General features: G+C 45.0%; 1 long non-coding RNA gene across 1 annotated transcript in view; it reads left to right on the top strand.

The window, feature by feature from the left end:
* Positions 1-22316, top strand: part of LOC137455552 (uncharacterized) — a 258251-nt gene that overhangs the window by 10738 nt on the left and 225197 nt on the right. Inside the window, exon 2 of the long non-coding RNA XR_010990846.1 lies at positions 18503-18579. This is a non-coding gene — a long non-coding RNA (uncharacterized lncRNA). The remainder of the gene's footprint in view (positions 1-18502; positions 18580-22316) is intronic.

Below are 22316 nucleotides of genomic sequence, written 5' to 3'. Positions count from 1 at the left end.
CCTAAACCTCCTCTGGCACAGCTTGAGACTGTGTTCTCTTCTGGTGCTGGCTGCCTGGGAGAAGAGACCAACCCCCACCTGGCTACAACCTTCCTTCAGGGAGTTGAAGACAGCAAGAAGGTCTTCCCTGAGCCTCCTCTTCTCCAGGCTAAGCAACCCCAGCTCCCTCAGCCTCTCCTCACAGGGCTGTGCTTCAAACCCCTCCCCAGCTTTGTTGCCCTTCTCTGGACACCTTCCAGCAACTCAACAGCTTTCCTAAACTAAGGGGCCCAGAACTGGACACAGGACTCAAGGTGTGGCCTAACCAGTGCTGAGTCCAGGAGCAGAATGACTTCCCTGCTCCAGCTGCCCACACTGTTCCTGAATTAGACCAGGAAACTGTTCAAGGTTATTATTTTTTATACACTTTTCTTATGGTTAAAAGTTTTGTTGTTTTTTTTCCTTTCCCTAAGTGATATCTGAAAATCCTTTTGGGAGCAAAACAGGAGACCAAATCAAACAAACAAACCCAACAAAACCCCTAACACTCACACTTCATTCATTACAGAGAAAGGTCTAAGTTAGTCTTCTGCTAAACTAGGACAATCCTGGAAAGGAACTTTCATCTGTGCAGAGATTCTCAACCCAATGAATAAAGGTGAAGATGTCAATGTCAATGACATTGTCAATGTCAATGCCTTTCTTCACCAGGGAAAAATGAATGGATATGTGGGTGTGCTTGCACAGGAAAGAGATTTTACAGTTCATGTGTATGCTCAGATCTGAAAAATCTTTTCAGCCCTAAGCAGTGCAGAGAGAGTTTTCCAACAGTTTAAGGAGAACACTGAAGGGTTCACTGTGTGGTGGTATTTATTATGTAAGCAGGAGGTATTTGCATGGTAAAGACAGAATGCAGATTCCATTCAGCATAAAGAGGACAGCATGAATGATGTTAATGAAAAGCTGATTGATGGAAGCAGGAGTTTGTCTGCCACACCACTCGTATTTTTGGAACTCCAGCAATCACTTTATGGACATCTAAGTTCAATGATGGGTAGATTAATCCTTTGGTATGCTAAATCTGTATAGAGCCTGCTGTGCCAGGATGGAGGTGGGTTGAATGCAGATCTGATCCTACAGATGTTAGATAGGTGCCCATTCTCCTTGTGCAGCTGAGCGAGCGGCTTCAGGGAGTGATTCAGCCTGGCTCTGTTTTGCATTGCATCTTGGCATTTCCTATCTCTCCCCATGCTGTATGGAAACCCGAAAAAGCAACAGCTTGGATTTTACTCTATCCACTCCTACTTCCTTAACCAGCCATCTCAGTCAAGAGTCCATAACACTCCTTGTTTTGCTCCACTGAATATAGGGGGAAATCTGGGCAAGTGCTGAATGGTGGTTGAGATGCCTCTGCTTTTCTTGAAGTAGGGGAAACCTCATGATTAATCAGTGACACTCTTGACAACTGGGGTTGTTCTGTTTATTTTAGTTCTAAGAATAAGACTGCCTGAAGGGCTGTGTTAACAAATCTGATTCCAACTAGAGGCATGTGTTTTGCAGACTTTTTTTGTTATCTGCTCCGGCTTCTCCACATCCTCCTTTTGTGACTAAGTCGAACCCACAGTCTGTCGAGTGTCTGCCAGGATGAGAACCCACCTACCAGACTCGGTGCCATTAATCATTTCCCTGTTTTGTTTATTTCAGCTAGCATCTATAAACATCATCTAAGAGCTCCTGGCAAGAGCTTCTTGGGTAGATTCAGTGTCCTCATTTCTCTTCGACATCTACAAGAGTCATGTTGATGGCCAGTTCTGGGCCCCTCAGTTTAAGAAGGACATTGAGACACTTGAACGTGTCCAGAGAAGGGCAACAAGGCTGGGTAGAGGCCTCAAGCACAAACCCTACAAGGAGAGGCTGAGGGAGCTGGGGTTGCTTAGCTTGGAGAAGAGGAGGCTCAGGGAACACCTCATTGCTGTCTGCAGCTACCTGAAGGGAGGTTGTAGCCAGGAGGGGGTTGGTCTCTTCTCCCAGGCAACCAGCACCAGAACAAGAGGACACAGTCTCAAGCTGCACCAGGGGAAGTTTAGGCCTGAGGTGAGCAGAATGTTCATCACTGAGTCATTAGCCATTGGAATGGGCTGCCCAGGGAGGTGGTGGAGTCACCAGCTCTGGAGGTGTTCAAGAGGGATGTGGTTGAGATTACCTTGAGCTTGTTTTGTAGCAGACACAGATTCCTTTTAAGAATTTAGCTCTGCAGGGATCTGGGGCTTGTAATCCACACACTCAGAATGACACCTTGAACTCAGGGACTGTGAAAACCCAAGATTACGTGCCCTCACTTGAAGCCTAGCAATCAAGTCAACAGCACAGAGATTGCCTTGTGATACAGTATTATCAATTAACCACCTGTGAGGGATTTTCTGTGACTCAAATAGGTAATGACTGGCTGAGTGCTGCTTTCTAGGTAGTCTCTCATAATGTGGTCTCATGTCCTCTGCCTTCAGGAAAATCTAATCCTTGACATTGTGCTCATTCTTATCGTGTCTTGCACATCTGTGAAGTGACTCAGATGCACAACTCATCATGACCAAGACAGATGAAATTATGCTATGCTGCTGAAAATACTGATATAGTCACTATTACTGTTTGCTCTAATACATGGGAAGTCAGCCATATGCTAATTACTTTTCTTCAGAGCAACCCCATATAAATTTAAACTGGTGTTATTACTGACTAGAGAATCTCGCTCAGTCATGTAACCAGCAGTCCTCACGGTCCTGTGCTTGGGATGTAAATCCTTCAAAAGCTGATGGGCTAGAGTGTGCCTTTCTTTCCTAAGTGAAAGATGGGATTTTAGTCTTCTATATTTATGAACAGTCCTGTTTAGAGGGATTTGGTCTCTTCTCCCAGGCAACCAGCACCAGAACAAGAGGACAGAGTCTCAAGCTGTGCCAGGGGAGATTTAGGCTGGATGTTAGGAAGAAGTTCTTCATAGAGAGAGTGATTTGCCATTGGAATGTGCTGCCCAGGGAGGTGGTGGAGTCACCATCACTGGAGGTGTTTAGGAAGAGACTGGATGGGGTGCTTGGTGTCATGGTTTAGTTGATTAGATGGTGTTCGGTGATAGGTTGAACTCAATGATCTCAAAGGTCTCTTCCAACCTGGTCTATTCTATTCTATTCTATTCTATTCTATTCTATTCTATTCTATTCTATTCTATTCTATTCTATTCTATTCTATTCTATTCTATTCTATTCTATTCTATTCTATTCCATTCCATTCCATTCCATTCCATTCCATTCCATTCCATTCCATTCCATTTAAGAGGAGACTGGATGGGGCACTTGGTGCCATGGTTTAGTTGATTAGATGGTGTTGGGTGATAGGTTGGACTTGATGATCCCGAAGGTCTTTTCCAACCTGGTTAATTCCATTCCATTCCATTCCATTCCATTCCATTCCATTCCATTCCATTCCACATAAAACTCAGCTTGACAGATGTTTTTTTCCTGCAGTTAACAAGCCTGCCAACATAACAAAGATGCTATGATATGAAAATGATTTCACAGCTTTACACCAGAGTAACTACTTGATTTCTTTGTTCACTTTACCTTTGCTCTGGTAGAAGATGTGTGGCCAGGTAGCAGCCATGAGGACTACATAATTTCCCAGTGTAGGTTTCTGCACTTAAATGGAAATACCTGGAGAGAGAGGTATGATTTCACAACAGAGTATGTTCAGCCACAAGGAGTTTCTTGGGGATGGAAATAAAAAGGGTAGGAAGAGAAGACAGAGATGTGTGAAGAGCAAACTCACATCAAGGCTCCAGAGGTGGCAGAAATAAAAAGGCTGTTCATGGAGTTCTTCCAGTGAGAATTTCATAGCATCTGTGCTTAAATTTGAGAGCTGCAGGTTGGAAAGGGTGACCAAAGGAAAAAGTTAGTTGTTTGCGGGTTTTGTCTGTGTGTGTGTGTTTGGGTTTTGTTTTCTCTTTTTTTTCTTTATTTGGTTTGGTTTTATTTTTTCCCCCCATAACTCTTGAAACACTTTACATCAGTGGAAAATTACAGCAAAGTTAGCTTTTGGTCACAGCCTCATCATTGGAAATAACTGAGTTAAGTACAATACAACTAATTTCCTAATGATAATTTCCTAAACATAATTAAACAATATTTCTTCCTCATCTTCCTTGGCCTGCCCCTCTGTTTGGGAATTGGAACATGCCTTCAGCAGCTTTTGCATTCTTCTGTCTCATCACTCCCCACTTTTGGTTGGGGGTTTTTCTGGGTTTTATTTTGCTTAGCCATCAAGCAGAAAATAAGCCCAAGGGCAGCAGCAGAGGCTTTGTTGCTGGGTTGACATACAGACCTCTGCCCAGGATGCCCAAACAAACTGCAGCATAAAACGAGCTCCTCCCTTCTTCAGGGCTTTCTGGTAGTGTTGTCTGTCTCATGGTCATTTGCAAGTGATAGAATATTTTTACATATGGGCCCCTTCCTCATGTGTTCCTTTTCTTATCTCTGCCTGCTCCTCCTGACATGTACCCACAGCCCTGCAGTCTGCAGGCCTGCCTCTTGCCCCCCTGGGCCTTCCTGATGGTTATCTTCCATCTCTTACAACATCTCTTACAAGTCCTATGAGAAGAGGCTGAGGGAGCTGGGGTTGTTTAGCCTGGAGAAGAGGAGGCTCAGAGGAAACCTTCTTGCTGTCTGCAACTACCTGTATGGAGGCTGTAGCCAGGTGGGGGTTGGTCTCTTCTCCCAGGCAACCAGCACCACAACAAGAGGACACAGTCTCAGACTGTGCCAGGGGAAGTTTAGTATTCAGTATTCAGTATCACTAAGGTTGGAAGAGACCTCAAAGATCATCGAGTCCAACCTGTCACCACAGACCTCATGACTAGAGTAGGGAGGATACTAGCGCCCACTGCAGGCTTGAACTCACAACCTTAGGCTTGAGGTGAGGAGAAAGTTCTTCCCAGAAAGAGTTGTTAGCCTTTGGAATGTGCTGCCCAGGGAGGTGGTGGGGTCACCGTCCCTGGAGGTGTTCAATAAGGGATTGGACGTGGCACTTGGTGCCATGGTTTAGCAGTCCTGAGGTGTTGGGTGGCAGGGTGGACTTGATGATCTTTGAGGTCTATTCCAACCTTATTGATTCTATGATTCTCTATATCCTTTTTTAAAAAGGTCCATTATAGGAGGGGGGAAAAATCAAGGAAGAAATATGCACATAATTCAGAATCAGCGCTGTGAGCTGTGAGCTGTTGATCACTGCTTTGTTTTGCAGACATAGATTTCCATTAATATTAATTCTTGTGAAAAACTGAAATCCTCTCTCTGTTGTTGTATGCTTAATTGAGCACTTGAGGCCAAAAGAAAAACCCACAGCAGAAAAAATAAATGTAAAAAAACAAACCAAACCAAGCAAGCAAACAAAGCCTATGGCATTCAGATCTGTTTTTCAGATGGTGGTGTTCTGGATGAGGTGCCATGGTTTTGTTGGTTAGATGGTGTTGGGTGACAGGTTGGACTTAATGACCTCAAAGATCTCTTCCAACCTAGTTAATTCTATTATTCTATTATTCTATTCTATTCTATTCTATTCTATTCTATTCTATTCTATTCTATTCTATTCTATTCTATTCCATTCCATTCCATTCCATTCCATTCCATTCCATTCCATTCATTTCCATTCCATTCCATTCCATTCCATTCCATTCCATTCCATTCCATTCCATTCCATTCCATTCCATTCCATTCTTTTAAAATCTTCTTCAGCAGAGTTGTCCTCTGCTGTACATTCTAAATTGTGTTCAGTTCTGGGACCTTCAGTATAGGAAGGATATTGAGGTGTTGGAGTGTGTCCAGAGAAGAGCAGCAAGGCTTGTGAAGAGTCTGGGGCACATGACTAATGAGGAGGAGCATCTGAAGGAGCTGGGATCGTTCAGTTTCTTCTGTTATTTGAAGCTTAAGTATAACAGATAACAGAATCAGAGAATCATAGAAATATAGAATTAATAAGGTTGGAAAAGACCTCAGAGATCATCAGGTTCAACCTATCACCCAGCACCTCCTGACTAACTAAACCACGGCTTCAAGTGCCACAATCCAATACTTTTTGAACACCTCCAGGGATGGTGACTCCACCACCTCCCTGCCCTGGGCAGCACATTCAATGGCAAATCTCTCTTTCTATGAATAACTTCATCCTAACATCCAGCCTAAACTTCCCCTGGTGCAGCTTGTGACTGTATTCTCTTGTTCTGGTGCTGGTTACCTGGGAGAAGAGAGCCCCACCTGGCTACAGCTTTCCTTCAGGTAGTTGTAGAGAGCAAGAAGGTCTCCCCTGAGCCTTCTCTTCTCCAGGCTAAGCAACCCCAGCTCCTTCAGCCTTTCCTCACAGGGCTGTGCTCCAGACCTCTCCCCAGCCTCGTTGCCCTTCTCTGAACACGTTGAAGTGTCTCAATATCCTTCTTAAATTGAGGGGCCCAGAACTGGACACAGGACTCCCAGCAAGACATTTTAGGTATAACTGTCAAAGGCTCTTCTAAACTACTACACAGCATTGAAAATGAGTATCATAACTTTAGGAAAACATTGATATGCAGTGTAGACCAACATGTGGTGGGGTTATTTCAGTGGAAATAACATGCCTACAGGCTGTTTATTCTTTGTGTTTGGTTTAACAGCAATTGGCAACTGAGATCAAGAAAGCTTAAACCACTTATGATTAGCTAGTGCAGCCAAGGTCATGATTGATACATTTATGGAGCATAGTTGGTTCTCCTGGTAATGTTAATGCTTTTTCATAGTATCATAGTATCATAGTATCAGTCAGGGTTGGAAGGGACCACAAGGATCACCTAGTTCCAACCCCACTGCCATGGGCAGGGACACCCCACACTACATCAGGCTGGTCAGAGCCTCATCCAGCCTGGGCTTAAACACCTCCAGGGATGGGGCCTCAACAACCTCCCTGGACAACCCAGTCCAGGGCTTCACCACTCTCATGGGGAAGAACTTCCTCCTCATCGCCAGCCTGAATCTCCCCACCTCCAGCTTCATTCCATTCCCCCTAGTCCTATCACTCCCTGACATCCTGAGCAGTCCCTCCCCAGCCTTCTTGGAGGCCCCCTTCAGATACTGGAAGGCCACAATTAGGTCACCTGGGAGCCTTCTCTTCCTCAGACTGAACAGCCCCAACTCCTTCATTCTGTCCTCAGAGGAGAGGTGCTCCAGCCCTCTGCTCATCCTCGTGGCCCTTCTCTGGACACCTTCCAGCACCTCCAGATCCCTCTTAGATTAGGGGCTCCAGAACTGGATGCAGTACTCCAGGTAGGGTCTCAGTAGAGCTGAGTAGAGGGGGAGGATCACCTCCCTTGACCTGCTGGCCACACTTCTCTTGATGCAGCCCAGGATCAGATTTATCCTTTGTATTTTGTTTAACAGCAACTGGCAACTGAGATCAAGAAAGCTTAAACCACTTATGATTAGATTGTGCAGCCAAGGTCATGATTGATACATTTATGGTGCAGAGTTGATTCTCCTGGTAATGCTATTTTATGAAGGAGGGGAGCAAGGGGGAGAAGGGTAGCTCAGGCATTGCATGGAGTTTACACGGTGCTCTGACCACGTGCAATTCCTTTCCTTCCTCAGCGCAATCAGTGCAAGCTACACTGATGGCAGCGCGCAGATCTCAGAGAAGAGACCGCTGTGCAGTTGTTGCTAAGCCTATTTCCCTCTTCCCCTTGGTTTATTGGATTATTTTATACAGTGGAATGGTAGGAATTTAACCACGAAAAAGTGCTGTTGAGTCATCTAGTCCATCTTGTAGCTAATGCAGGATTGTTCTCCGAGGATCTTCATCCAGTTGGCTTTAGATGTGACTGGACTTCAGCCAAGTTCCTTTTGGAAGATTATTCCACAATAGAATACACTCCATTATGAGGAATTTTTTTCCCCCCTGTCAGCCTAAATTTTACTTTGCTCAGTATAATCACATTACTCTTAGCTATAGTCTCCTGAAAATCCGTATTAAAGTAAAATAATCCTTAGTGTGTGCATCCTTCTAGAGCTTGTAGATAATTATCATCTTTCTCTTTCAATGGTGACTTTAGTCAAGCTATACATATTTAATTATTGTAATATTTTCACATGAATCACTTTTCTTAGATTAATGATGACTTTTATTGCTCCTATCATTGAGCCCAATATCAAATTCTTCTGTTTAAAATTCAACGAGCAAAGTCTGGGCCGAATAAAGGCTCGGAGATTAGATCATGGTGGTATTGAAAACCCATCTTTTGAACCCCTGTTTGTGACTTCAAATCTGTCTGAACGCCTCCTCTCCTGAGGCAGACTTCAGCAATGAGGTTTGTCTCAACTAGCCTGAATTATCTACAGCTTAAGTGCCTACATCAAAGCTACTCTCCCTAGCTTCCTTTTATGATCGCTGGATCCTGTAGCTGTGCAATTTATCTAAGCTATTTTAGATATCCACGTTAGGGCAAGAGGAATTGAGCCCTAGAGGCACCTATTTCTCTCAGTTAAAGGTAGACCAAGGTGATGAGCTCAGATACTAACATTTGCAGTTGGTGAGACAAATCCCCCTAAGTGCTGAAGTGCTCGAGGTCGATACAGAGCAGCTGTGCTGGAGAGTCTCCTGATTTACATTGATCACTCCTTTTGTGCTGGACTTCAGACTTTCTTAGCTCTTTAAAGGTAGGCTCTGTTGAATTTTCAGATATCATGTTTCAAGAAGTGAGAATTCTTGGCTTCCTTCATAGCAATGCCACCACAGCTTGGAGACAGCAGCAAGGTGCTTTGGCATTCACAGAGGCTCAATGCATTGTGCGTCCTGGGTCCATTCCTAACACATTTGAATGACTGAATTCAACACAAAAGTGTAATGGCTACATTGAAAAACAGGAGGGTGATTAAATTTGCCTTTTGCATAGACAGAGACTCTTGCAATATGTCAAATTGGAAGGGATGCATAAGGAGAGAATAGAATAGAATAGAATAGAATAGAATAGAATAGAATAGAATAGAATAGAATAGAATAGAATAGAATAGAATAGAATAGAATAGAATTAACTAGGTTGGAAGACACCCTTGAGATCATCGAGTCCAACCTGTCACCCAACCCCATCTAATCAACTAACCCATGGCCCTAAGTGCCTCATCCAGTCTCTTCCTAAACACTTCCAGTGATGGTGACTCCACCACCTCCCTGGGCAGCACATTCCAATGGCCAATCACTCTTTCTATGAAGAACTTCTTCCTAACATGCAGCCTAAACTTCCCCTGATGCAACTTGAGACTGTGTCCTCTTGTTTTGGTGCTGGTTGCCTGGGACTCTACAACTCCCTTCAGGTAGTTGTAGACAGCAGTTAGGTCTCCTCTGAGCCTCCTCTTCTCCAGGCTAAGCAACCCCAGCTCCCTCAACCTCTCCTCACAGGGCTGTGCTCCAAACCCCTCCCCAGCTTTGTTGCCCTTCTCTGGACACGTTCCAGCAAGGAATGCAGCCGTTACCTAAAGAGTAGGAGGTCTAGATGCCAAATACATTAGTTTTCAAATCTCTTTGGGCTGGAGGGAGTCTTTGGTCAACTCTTCTCACTTCTCAAGGCTTCTAAAAAGATGGCTTTTACACAACAGATGTCAGCTGCTCTCCCCTTCTTTACTAGATATTTGTTCTCCACTCACAACTTTGTGCTCACAGCCCTCACTGAAGCCCTAGGATAATGCCTGCTAGGGACAATTCTTGCCTCTTGCCTAGCCACAGTTTATAGTTTGCTGTCTGTGAAGGTGCATTGGGCTCTTACAGTATAATAATTCCTGGTTTATACTGGAGGAAATAGGAAAAGGAATTAGCATCTCTCTGTTGTTCATTAATGAAAAAAGAAGTTAAGTATGGTTTCCCAGAGGAGAGTTACCTTCTGTCAGGCTTCCTGACAAAATGTGCTAAACCTCTGTTCCCTATAATTTGTACATAATATCCAGAAAATAAAAACCCAGCTTCATTTTAAATGCCTCTAGAAGGCAAACACCAGAGAGGGAGGAGAGCTGGTGGAAATGGAATGTCAGCACGAGATAAGATGTTTATTAATTAGTCCTGAATTAATTTAGACTGAAAATTAGAAGACAATTTCCAAATATCCCAAGAGGTGAAGTTCTGGAATAAATCCCAGATGCCGTAGTTAGATAAAAGAAACCACACCAAAGCTTTTGTGGGAATATAGAAGCAGTTACAGAGCATGAAATACGAAGCCATAGGATCACCAAATGGGCTACAGTGGAGGCTGGCCACTGCTTGTGTGTTTTCACTATCACATAGTTTATGTTGAATACAGCAATTGATGGATTCTGCTGTTTTCTAGCAGATGCTTTGCTTTGGCCTTGCCAGATTCTTGGATTTGGGGATGTCAGATGCCTTCCAAAATACACCTGGAACATTGATCTTGGCTTTCCCCTGGTGCACCTTGAGACTGTGTCCTCTTGTTCTGGCGCTGGGAGAAGAGACCAGCCACCACCTGGCTACAACCTCCCTTCAGGCAGTTGTAGAGAGCAAGAAGGTCTCCTCTGAGCCTCCTCTTCTCCAGGCTAAACAACCCCACCTTCCTCAGCCACTCCTCAATAGGGCTTGTGCTCCAAACCCCTCCCCAGCCTCATTGCCCTTCTCTGGACACGTTCAAGAGTCTCAATGTTCTTCTTAAACTGAGGGGCCCAGAACTGGACACAGTACTCAAGGTGTGGCCTGACCAGTGCCCAGTACAGGGGCAGAATGACTTCCCTGCTCCTGCTGGCCATACTATAGAAAGCTGATCACAGAAGGAATGATTGCCCATTGGAATGTGCTGCCCGGGGAGGTGGTGGAATCACCATCCCTGGAGGTGTTCAAAAAGGGCTTGGATGTGGCACTTGAAGCCATGGTTTAGTAGCCATGAGGTGTTTGGTGACAGATTGGACTTGTTGATCTTTGAGGTCTTTTCCAACCTCATTGATTCTATGATTCTATGATTGTTGATGATGTCAGGAAGAGATTGTGTGGTGTGCATTTGGGTGCGGAAGAGATACTGTGGGGTCTCTCCTCCTGGACAAAGCAAAATCAGAAAACTAGACAAGACCCAGTTTGTCCTTCTGAGTATGTTCTTTCAATATTTCAGCACAGGCAGTGTGTCCAGACTTTTCTCCAGCTGAAAACTGTGCTGAGAGCTTGCCAGGCAGCAGGGTTCTTCTGCTAATTCACTGCAACTGGAACAAAATGCAGCTATCCCCATCACTCACACAGACACCGAATCCTTGGAGACTACAGGCCTACCACAGCTTACAATGCTTCATCTTGACGCTTGCAGACAGAGTATAAGGTTGTCTGTCGGGACAGTTAACTTTGAAGCATCACCATGCTGGAGATGAGAAGGCCTTGGTGGAGTGTGTGTTAATACTTTTAGCTACCTTTGCTTCAAATTGCTCTGCTTTCCTAATGCTGTTTCATCAGCACTGTAGTGAACTAATTCTGCCAGTAGCCTGCCTACTAATAATCCTTATCATGATAAGCTACTCCTCATTATTTCTAGCTTTTCAGAGAATGACATCTTGGTGCCTGTCTTCTACTTTTAACAGGAGGCATGACTGACTGCTTAGAAAGGCTTCCTAGGCTCCTTTCAAGTTCTTTGATCCTACTCCCTTTTATAGCTCCAGCGTCCATACTTGCTTCCGAGACAAGAGGGGACTTTGGTGTTGCTTTCTGGCAATGCAAAAAGAAACCCCAAGCAAGGTGAGGAGATGTCTGTGAATTGCAGCTGGCCCCATTACAGTAGATGTCCATTTCAGGGGGGATGGCCATTATGTTTCCTCTATGGATTTTCTTAAACTCACCTGTGATTTCTGAGGCTGGATGTTACTGGTGGCTACTTCTGGATGATTCCTCCTTTTAGAGAGGAATGAGGTATCACAGTCCTGAGTTACTGTGGTGCTAGATGTTAAAGACCTTCCAGCACAGCTGAGTGTCTTAAGCATGCTGAAGCCATGTTGTCCTCATAGCTTTTAGTTCTTCACCATGAGAGTGGTGAAGCCCTGGAATGGGTTGTCCAGGGAGGTGGTTGAGGCCCCATCCCTGGAGATGTTTAAGAGCAGGCTGGATGAGGCTGTGGCCAGCCTGATCTAGTGTGGGGTGTCCCTGCCCATGGCAGGGGGGTTGGAACTGGATGATCCTTGTGGTCTCTTCCAACCCTGACTGATACTATGAAAATATGATCTATATTCAATTTACTGGAACTCATTTTAACATTTCTTGTGATTATTGGAACAGGGTATTCCCAACAGTTGTCACTGTCATTAAGCAAGGGAAGGGTCAGAGATTTATTGTGTCTATTGCATTCAACTCCTCTGCGGACTTCCACTGGGATAAGAGAGTGAAGCTTAGTGCTTGTAACCAGGTGGGGGTTGGTCTCTTCTCCCAGGCAATCAGCACCTGGACAAGAGGACACAGCCGCAAGAGCTTCGAGATCATCGAGTCCAACCCATCACCCAACACCTTCTAAACAACTAAGCCATGGCACCAAGCACCCCATCCACTCTCTTCCTAAACACCTCCAGGGATGGTGACCCCACCACCTCCCTGGGCAGCACATTCCAATGACCAATCTCTCTTTCTGGGAAAAAATTCTTCCTAACATCCAGCCTAAACCTCCCCTGGCACAGCTTGAGGCTGTGTCGTCCTGTTCTGATGCTGGTTTCCTGGGAGAAGAGGCCAACCTCCACCTGGCTACAACTTCCCTTCAGGTAGTTGTAGACATCAAGAAGGTCTCCCCTGAGCCTCCTCTTCTCCAGGCTAAGCAACCCCAGCTCCCTCAGCATCTCCTCATAGGGCTGTGCTCCAGACCCCTCCCCAGCTTTGTTGCCCTTCTCTGGACACCTTCCAGCAACTCAACGTCTTTCCTAAACTGAGTGGCCCAGATTTATGCAAAAAGTAAAATAGGGATGGCAATGATGGACCCTGAAAGAGTTAGTTTGAGAAACAGGGTGTAATAAAGAAAGCCTTGTCATGTTCATTGATTCCCAGATTTCAGCTTTTGACTGAATGTGAAGCTGGAGCACACCCATCTTGCAAATCTGAATACCAAAAAATCCCAAACCAAACCAAAAGTTGTAAAAATGAGAGTGTCCTGCTCTGTTAAATATTGCTAGCTGGAGTCTAGAGATAGAGTGTTAAAGATATTACCCCTCAATTGTCCATAATGCAAATCCAATTCTAGAAGGCGGCCATAGACACTCACTCTAATGTATATTCATTTGCAGAGAAGTAAGAACGTTTTCCACAGCTCCTGCCAGATACTAAATTCTCAGTGTAATAGAATGGAAGGGATTTTACAAGTTAATGCCTTTAAAATGAGGATATCCCAACACATGCCTGACATGGTGTTTCAACTTGGACTCTCCTTTTACAGTTTACTTAATTCTCAATTAAGAAATAGTGACAAATGATGCAGAGACTTGAGAATCATGGACCATTCACCAGGGGAGGTTTAGGCTGGATGTTAGGAAGAAGTTCTTCCTAGAAAGAGTGATTGGCCATTGGAATGTGCTGCCCAGGGAGGTGGTGGAGTCACCATCACTGGAGGTGTTTGGGAAGAGACTGGATGAGGCACTTGGTGCCATAGTTTAGTTGATTAGATGGTGTTGGGTGATAGGTTGGACTCGATGATCTCAAAGGTCTTTTCCAACCTGCTTAATTCTGTATTCTATATGTAGAAGGGCAACAAAGCTGGGGAGGGGTTTGGAGCACAAGCCCTATGAGGAGAGGCTGAGGGAGATGGGGTAGCCTGGAGAAGAGAAGGCTCAGGGGAGACCTTCTTGCTCTCCAGAACTACCTGAAGGGAGGTTGTAGCCAGGTGGCAGTTGGTCTCTTCTCCCAGGCAACCAGCTCCAGAAAAAGAAGACAGAGTTGCAAGCTGTGCCAGGGAAGGTTTAGGCTGGAGGTGAGGAGAAAGTTCTTCACAGAGAGAGTTGTTAGCCATTGGAATGTGCTGCCCAGGGAGGTGGTGGAGTCACCGTTACCGGAAGTGTTTAGGAAGAGACTGGATGGGGCACTTGGTGCCATGGTTTAGTTGATTAGATGGTGTTGGGTGATCGGTTGGACTCGATGATCTTAAAGGTCTTTTCCAACCTGGTTAATTAAATGCTATTCAATTCTGTTCAAAAGTATGAACTTTCCTTGGCATCTTTCAGCAGCTCAGGTTTTCTGAACAGTCAGATGGGGGGTCATTTCTAAAACAAAACCCTGCTAATGTTATGCACAGCAAAGGCTTATCTTTCCATACGATTGTTCTTATCTTTGGCTGCAGACGTTCTGTCACAGAGCTGTCTCAGCCATGCAATAATTCACAGTGTTTCTCTATAAACATGTCATAGAAATTCTCAGGTCAACAATCCCTTGAGATGTGTTTTTGAGCAATATAATTTCATGCACTATCGCATTAGTAGAATTTTACACCCGGTTGGTGTTCTGAAGGTTACCTTTATGACACAAGTTTTGCTGGACCCGACAAGTTAGTCCATGGAATCTGCTACCTCTCATGAAGGACACTTGGCTGAAGATGCTAGAGCCAGGGAACAGTGTGTATTTGGAATGGAATGGAATGGAATGGAATGGAATGGAATGGAATGGAATGGAATGGAATGGAATGGAATGGAATAAAACAGAATAGAATAGGAGTAGAGTAGAGTAGCGTAGTGTAGAGTAGCGTAGCGTAGCGTAGAGTAGAGTAGACTAGACTAGACTAGAATAGAATAGACCAGACCAGGTTGGAAGAGACCTTTGAGATCATCATATCTAACCTATCACCCAACCCCATCTAATCAACTAAACCATGGCACCAGGCATCCCATCCAATCTCTTCCTAAACACCTCCAGGGATGGTGACTCCACCACCTCCATGAGCAGCATATTCCAATGGCCAATCTCTCTTTCTGGGAAGAATTACTTCATAACCTCCAGCCTAAACCTCCCCTGGTGCAGCTTGAGACTGTGTCCTCTTGTTCTGGTGCTGGATGCCTGGGAGAAGAGACCAACCCCCAACTGGCTGTAACCTCCCTTCAGGAATTGTAGACAGCAATAAGGTCTGCCCTGAGCCTCCTCTCCTCCAGGTTTAGCAACCCCAGCTCCCTCAGTCTCTCCTCAGAGGGCTGTGCACCAAACCTCTCCCCAACTTTGTTACCCTTCTCTGGACACATTGCAGCAACACAACATCTTTCTTAAGAGTTAGGCAGTTAATATGCTTCAACTGATGGTAACTCTTGTCAAGGCACGGTAATATGATTGTAGTCAGCTGTTGAGTGAGGTAAAACAGGAAGCCATAAAAGCAGGTATGAGGGAAATGGAAGAGGGAGCTAAAGTAAGAGGGGAAAGCATCATCTAGGGAATGCCTCAAGAGGGGCAGTGGAAGTGCTGATGTCTATTCTCTGGTGAGCAGCAATACGACCTGATGAAATGGAATGAAGCTACATCAGAGGAAATTCAGATTGGTCACTGGGAAAGGGTTCTTTACTTGGAGGGTGGTCAGTTATAGGAACAGGCTTCCCAGGGAAGTGGTCACAGAATCCCCACAGCAGCCTTTCATAGTTCAAGAAGCATAGTATCATAGTCAGGGTTGGAAGGGACCACAAGGATCATCTAGTTCCAACCCCACTGCCATGGGCAGGGACACCCCACACTACATCAGCCTGGCCAGAGCCTCATCCAGCCTGGGCTTAAACACCTCCAGGGATGGCACCCCAACCACTTCCCTGGACAACCCATTCTAGGGCTTCACCACTCTCATGGGGAAGAACTTCCTCCTCACCTCCAGCCTGAATCTCCCCACCTCCAGCTTCATTCCATTCCCCCTAGTCCTATCAATCCCTGAGATCCTGAGAAGTCCCTCCCCAGCCTTCTTGTAGGCCCCCTTCAGATACTGGAAGGCCACAGTGAGGTCACCTGGGAGCCTTCTCTTCTCCAGACTGAACAGCCCCAACTCCTTCAGTCTGTCCTCACAGGAGAGGTGCTCCAGCCCTCTGATCATCCTTGTGGCCCTTCTCTGGACACGTTCCACGCATCTGGATGACTCTTTTGGTCATATGGTTTAGTTTTAGACAGTCCTGTGTGGAGCAGGGTGTTGAACTTGGGCGATGATTCTCCATCTCCAACTCAAGAGATTCTGTGTCTCTATGATTCTATGTTGGAAAGGTCTTGTAAAAATAAGTAATGAAGGAGGATGAACTGAAAAAGAAAGGAGGCCATTACCTTAGAAAAGAAAAGGTAAACTTTGACCACCATCTGATCTTGCTGATTTTTATCTCTTCCCTAGTAAACAGCTCCCACTCCTTTCAGGGATGCTATTTGGCTGATTTTTCACATTAACTTTAATCACATTCTCTTTGTGATTTCTCTACACCTTATTGTGGAAATCTCTTCTGGGGAATAGAGTAGGAGATGCAAAGGGCAGAGATGTAGTGGCATTACTCGTTCTTCTGTGATGGAATCTAAGCTTCTGAGTGTGGCTTTTCTGCAGTTGACATCAACAGCAGGAGTGGCAACATAGTGCATGAATAAATGATCCCAGAACTTGTCATGTTTATAGGGATTGCCTCAAAATATGTAGAGAAGAGCAGTGAGGGATTTCTGTAGTTGTTGTTCTTGCACATGAAAGTAGGCAGCAGCTACAAATCAACAAACTATTGCTTTTATAAGAAGAATTGGTAGAATCTTTCATGCAATTGCTGGATGAAATTTTGCACTGCCTCTGTTTCTCAGAGCAAGCCTTATCCTTCTGTCTGATTATCTTGCAAGGAAAAAAAAGGAGCAGAAAAATAATTATCCATGCTGATGCTTGGAAATTATGAGGTCACAGAAGAGAAGAGAGGGAGTCTTTGGTGGGCCAAGCCTTTGGAGAACAAAACATCTTCAGTTGGATCACCTCTGTGACCACTGATGGCCACAGGTGACCACTGATGCATATACACAGTTCTATAACTAATTCATCTTAACTCTGCTGGGGTGATTCACTTTGCCTGCACTAGTGTGCTGGGTTACACCCATCATGGAGTGGGGGGAAGGTTGTGAGAGCCGTACTTCCCCCAGGGGACAAAAGAAACCTGATCCAGGTGACCTTGACTTTCCACTCCCAGCAGGAGGGGTCCCCCAGGTCTAAGCTTGTCTGTTCCTCTCCCCCTTCCTGTCCAGCAAAACTATAAAGTGGAGGGTGTGGCAGCCATCTTGTCTCTTTGCTCCTGCCTTACCTGTTCAAAAGGACCAACAGTAGCTGCTGGCCTCCTGATTCTGCCACATGGTCAGGCCTGATCTGGTCTGGTCTCTTCTACCTGGCAGCCAGCACCAGAACAAGAGGATACAGTCTCAAGCTGCACAGGGGAGGTTTAGGCTGGGTGTTAGGAAGAAGTTCTTCACAGAAGGAGTGATTGGCCACTGGAATGTGCTGCCCAGGGAGGTGGTGGAGTCACCATTGCTGGTGGTGTTTAAGAAGGGATTGGATGGGGTGTTTGGTGCCCTGGTTTAGTTGATTACATGGTGTTGGGTGATAGGTTGGACTCGATGATCTTGAAGGTCTTTTCCAACCTGTTCTGTTTTGTCCTATCCTATCCTATCCTATCCTATCCTATCCTATCCTATCCTATCCTATCCTATCCTATCCTATCCTATCCTATCCTATCTTATCCTATCCTATCCTATCCCTATCCTATCCTATTTTCTGATATGCCACTGTCATTTTCCATATTCAATATGTTTGGTTTGTTCTTTCATTACAAAGAGTTGTAGCAAAACTGCTACTTGAAAATTTGATGTTTTCCCAGCTTTCTAGTAATTTTGGACATATAGGCAGAAGTTGCCTAAAATTTTATACCTCATAAATAATTAAATACCCTGTGAATTATCATAACATCATTGTTATCACACACAAGCTGTTTTGAATTAATAGAATAGAATTAACTAGGTGGGAAAAGAACTTTGAGATCATTGAGTCCAACCCGTCACCTAACACCATCTAATCAACTAAACCATGGCCCTAAGTGCCTCATTCAGTCCCTTCCCTAACACCTCCAGGGATGGTGACTCCACCACCTCCCTGGGCAGCACATTCCAATGGCCAATCTCTCTTTCTGGGAAGAACTTCTTCCTAACATCCAGCCTAAACCTCCCCTGGCACAGCCTGAGGCTGTGTCCTCTTGTTCTGGTGGTTGCCTGGGAGAAGAGACCAACCCCCACCTGGCTACAACCTCCCTTCAGGGAGCTGTAGACAGCAAGAAGGTCTCTTCTGAGCCTCCTCTTCTCCAGGCTAAGCCACCCCAGCTCCCTCAGTCTCTCCTCATAGGGCTTGTGCTCCAAACCTCAAGTCTGTTGCACAACTTTAGAAGCAGGAGCTCATAAACTGATTTCTAAAGAGTAATTATGCACAAACATTTTATTCTTTTATATGCTTAAGCCACGCACTTTTAGTGACATTCAAAAATATATATGATCTCCTTTGCAGATCTTGGACTCCTTGAGCTTGAAGCAATTCTTGGTTATATGCTTCTTGAAACTTGGGAGAGGATCTTCAATAAATAGGTATGTGCAGTGGATACACTTGTGGGGTTTTGTTGGATGATTTGCAGTATGTGTGAGTTTTGTGGTGAGTTTAATGTTGAACAACTTGAAGTTCCATAGAGTAGAGTAGAGTAGAGTAGAGTAGAATAGAATAGAATAGAATAGAATAGAATAGAATAGAATAGAATAGAATAGAATAGAATAGAATAGAATAAACCAGGTTGGAAGAGACCTTCAAGATCATTGCGTCCAACCTATCACCCAACACCACCTAATCAACTAAACCATGTAACCAAGCACCCTGTCAAGTCTCCTCCTGAACACCTCCAGTGACGGCGACTCCACCACCTCCCCGGGCAGCCCATTCCAATGGGCAATCACTCTCTCTGTGTAAAACTTCCTCCTGACCTCCAGCCTGAACTTCCCCTGGTGCAGCCTGAGACTGTGTCCTCTTGTTCTGGTGCTGGCTGCCTGGGAGAAGAGACCAACCTCTGCCTGTTTACAATCCCCCTTCAGGTAGTTGTAGAGAGCAATAAGGTCACCCCTGAGTCTCCTCCTCTCCAGGCTAAGGAGCCCCAGCTATAGAATAGAATAGAATAGAATAGAATAGAATAGAATAGAATAGAATAGAATAGAATAGAATAGAATAGAATAGAATAACCCAGGAAGGAAGAGACCTTCCAGATCATCAAGTCCAACCTATCACCCAACACCATCTAATCAACTAAACCACGACACTAAGTGCCCCATCCAGTCTCTTCTTAAACTCTTCCAGTGATGTTGACTCCACCACCTCCTTGGGCAGCACATTCCAAAGGCCAATCACTCTTTCTGTGAAGAATTTCTTCCTAACATCCAGCCTAAGCCTCCCCTGGAGCAGCTTGAGACTGTGTCCTCTTGTTCTGGTGCTGGTCACCTGCCATGGGTGGGACTGTTTGATGGATCTTTCCAGGCTGGCCTTTCAGTAGCATGTGTGGTATGTATGTGGCAGACATAGACAAGGGTATGATGCTCACAGGTACTCAGAGAGAACTGAGTAGGCAAGCATCCAAATGTAATGTCAGACTGAACAAAAGGGTGAGTTCCCACAAGCACATCAGAAGTTTTGAAAGTAAAATCAGTGAGGTAGAAGTGGCTCTAAAATTGACCCTACTGTACTCAAGGCTGTGCTTTAACTGGCATTTAGTCTGTGTTTCCTTTGAGTTTTGCAGCTGCCAAAGGTAGTAGAGATACCAATGCGACTTCCCAGCATTCACTGGGAAGAAAATAACCATGAAGGTCAAAATCTTTGCTACGTTGGAGTTGGTGGAAATTTTCTCAAGTGTTTCAGTGAAGCTACTGCCTCACTTGAAACCTTTACAGTAAATATTCAGGCAGTTGCAGAAATACATTCTTGTGTATAATGAAGCCATTTTTAGATGATTTCTGTCTTAGAAGTCAGGTCACACTTTATGATGCTTGAAGCTCTGCTGAGCTCCCAACAATGGAGAAAGCGAAACAAAAGAAGACTAAGAGGGTTTTATTCTCTCTTAAGAGTTTACAGATATAGACTTTTTTTGAGTCTTAGCGCTAAAGAGGAAAAGGTTCTTTGAGTATGTGGACATAACAATTGAGCTTGCCTTGATCTGTATGAGGAACTTTGAAGAGATTTATAATGGGGGAAAGGTTGAATTCTTCTCATGAATAAAATCCAGGACTGTTATATATATATTTTTTTGGAGGACCCTTCCACAGGAAAAAAAAAGAAAGAGAGTTTTTTTCAGTAAGTTACTTGTTCTGTAAGAATCAGAATGCCCCTGGACTTGGCACTGGTGCACTGGTTAGGCCACACCTTCAGTAATGTGTCTAGTTCTGGGCCACTCAGTTTAAGAAGAAGATTGAGACTCTTGAACATGTCCAGAGAAGGGCAACAAGGCTGGGGAGAGGCCTCGAGCACAGTACCTATGAGGAGAGGCTGAGGGAGCTGGGATTGCTTAGCCTGGAGAAGAGGAGGCTCAGGGGAGACCTTCTTGCTGTCTACAACTACCTGAAGGGAGGTTGTAGCCAGGAGAGGGTTGGTCTCTTCTCCCAGCAACCAGCACCAGAACAAGAGGACACCATCTCAAGCTGCACCCAGGGAAGTTTAGGCTGGAGGTGAGGAGAAAGTTCTTCCCAGAAAGAGTGATTGGAATGTGCTGCCCAGGGAGGTGGTGGAGTCACCATCCCTGGAGGTGTTCATAAAGGGATTGGATGTGGCACTTGAAGCCATGGTTTAGTAGTCCTGAGGTGTTGGGTGCTAGGTTGGACTTGATAATCTTTGAGGTCTTTTCCAACCTTATTGATTCTATGATTCTATGAATCTATGAATGCAAAATATTTTCATAGTGTCCTTCACTTGTATGTCCCAAGATATTTGGCACAAGCTAGAGAAAAGCCATTTTGTGTATGAGGTCAGCTGCCTGCCTGAATTGCTTAATGTGTGATTGTCCTACTTCTGGGTGTTCAGACCTGTGTCCAGGCCTATCTGAAGGTTCTCTGTCTAATGATACTTACAGAGTGTGTGCAAAAGATCTTAGTGGTGTTTCTGATCATTATGTTTCCTTAGTAATTCACATATCTGTTGATGTACCTTTGCTTCCCTCCTTTTGTGGTAGTTTGACCCACCAGCATTAACAAAAGCTTGGCTCACTCAGTCTGGAAAGCAAATGGAAACTGTATTTACAAGCAATAACTACACTCTACAATGGAATGCAATGAATATGTACAAATAGGCAGTATTTACAATGTTACACATGGATTTACAATCAGAAAACAGCACAGAAACCCTCCTGAATCCCTAATGGTATCCTCTAAAGGAGTGGGGGTAACTGCTTCACTTCCCCCCCCCCCAATCTCCCCTCATTTTCATCTAATTAGAAGAAAAGAGAAAGAAGTTAGGAGTGCTCTTAGCTCAAAGCATCATTAGAAGTTGGTGTTCTTATCTCAAGGTTAGGCTGATAAGGTCCTCCCAGCTGAGCAGAGGATAAACCAGCCTCAACAGCCAGAAGTGAGAAAAAGGAATTAAGAAGAATGTGAGATTGTTAGAGAATGTGAGATTGTTTAGGACGAGAGTTGATGGGGTGCTTGTTGCCATGGTTTAGCTGATTAGGTGGTGTTGGATGATAGGTTGGACTTGATGATGTCAGAGGTCTCTTCCAACCTGGTCTGGTCTGGTCTATTCTATTCTATTCTATTCTATTCTATTCTATTCTATTCTAATATCTCCCCTCAGGACAGCTCTGGGTGGGAGAGCATGGATCATTCTATTCTATGCATTGGTTAGGCCGCACCTTGAGTCCTGTGTCCAGTTCTGGGCCCCTCACTTTAAGAAGGATATCGAGACACTTGAATGTGTCCAGAGAAGGGCAACAAGGCTGGGGAGAGGTCTCGAGCACAAGCCCTATGAGGAGAGGCTAAGGGAGCTGGGGTTGTTTAGCCTGGAGAAGAGGAGGCTCAGGGGTGACCTCATTGCTCTCTACAACTACCTGAAAGGTGGTTGTAGCCATTTGGGGGTTGGCCTCTTCTTCCAGGTAACCAGCACCAGAACAAGAGGACACAGTCTCAAGCTGTGCCAGGGGAGGTTTAGGCTTGAGGTGAGGGGGAAGTTCTTCACAGAAAGAGTGATTGGCCATTGGAATGTGCTGCCCAGGGAGGTGGTGGAGTCTCCATCCCTGGAGGTGTTCAAGAGGGGATTGGATGTGGCACTTGGTGCCACGGTCTAGTCATGAGGTCTGTGGTGA

This window comes from Melanerpes formicivorus, unplaced genomic scaffold, assembly GCF_026170545.1.
Source record: "Melanerpes formicivorus ecotype bairdi unplaced genomic scaffold, bMelFor1.0.p_v2 SCAF_101, whole genome shotgun sequence".
In the NCBI taxonomy this organism is placed as follows: Eukaryota; Metazoa; Chordata; class Aves; order Piciformes; family Picidae; genus Melanerpes; species Melanerpes formicivorus.
This window is presented reverse-complemented; position numbering and strand designations above follow the sequence as displayed.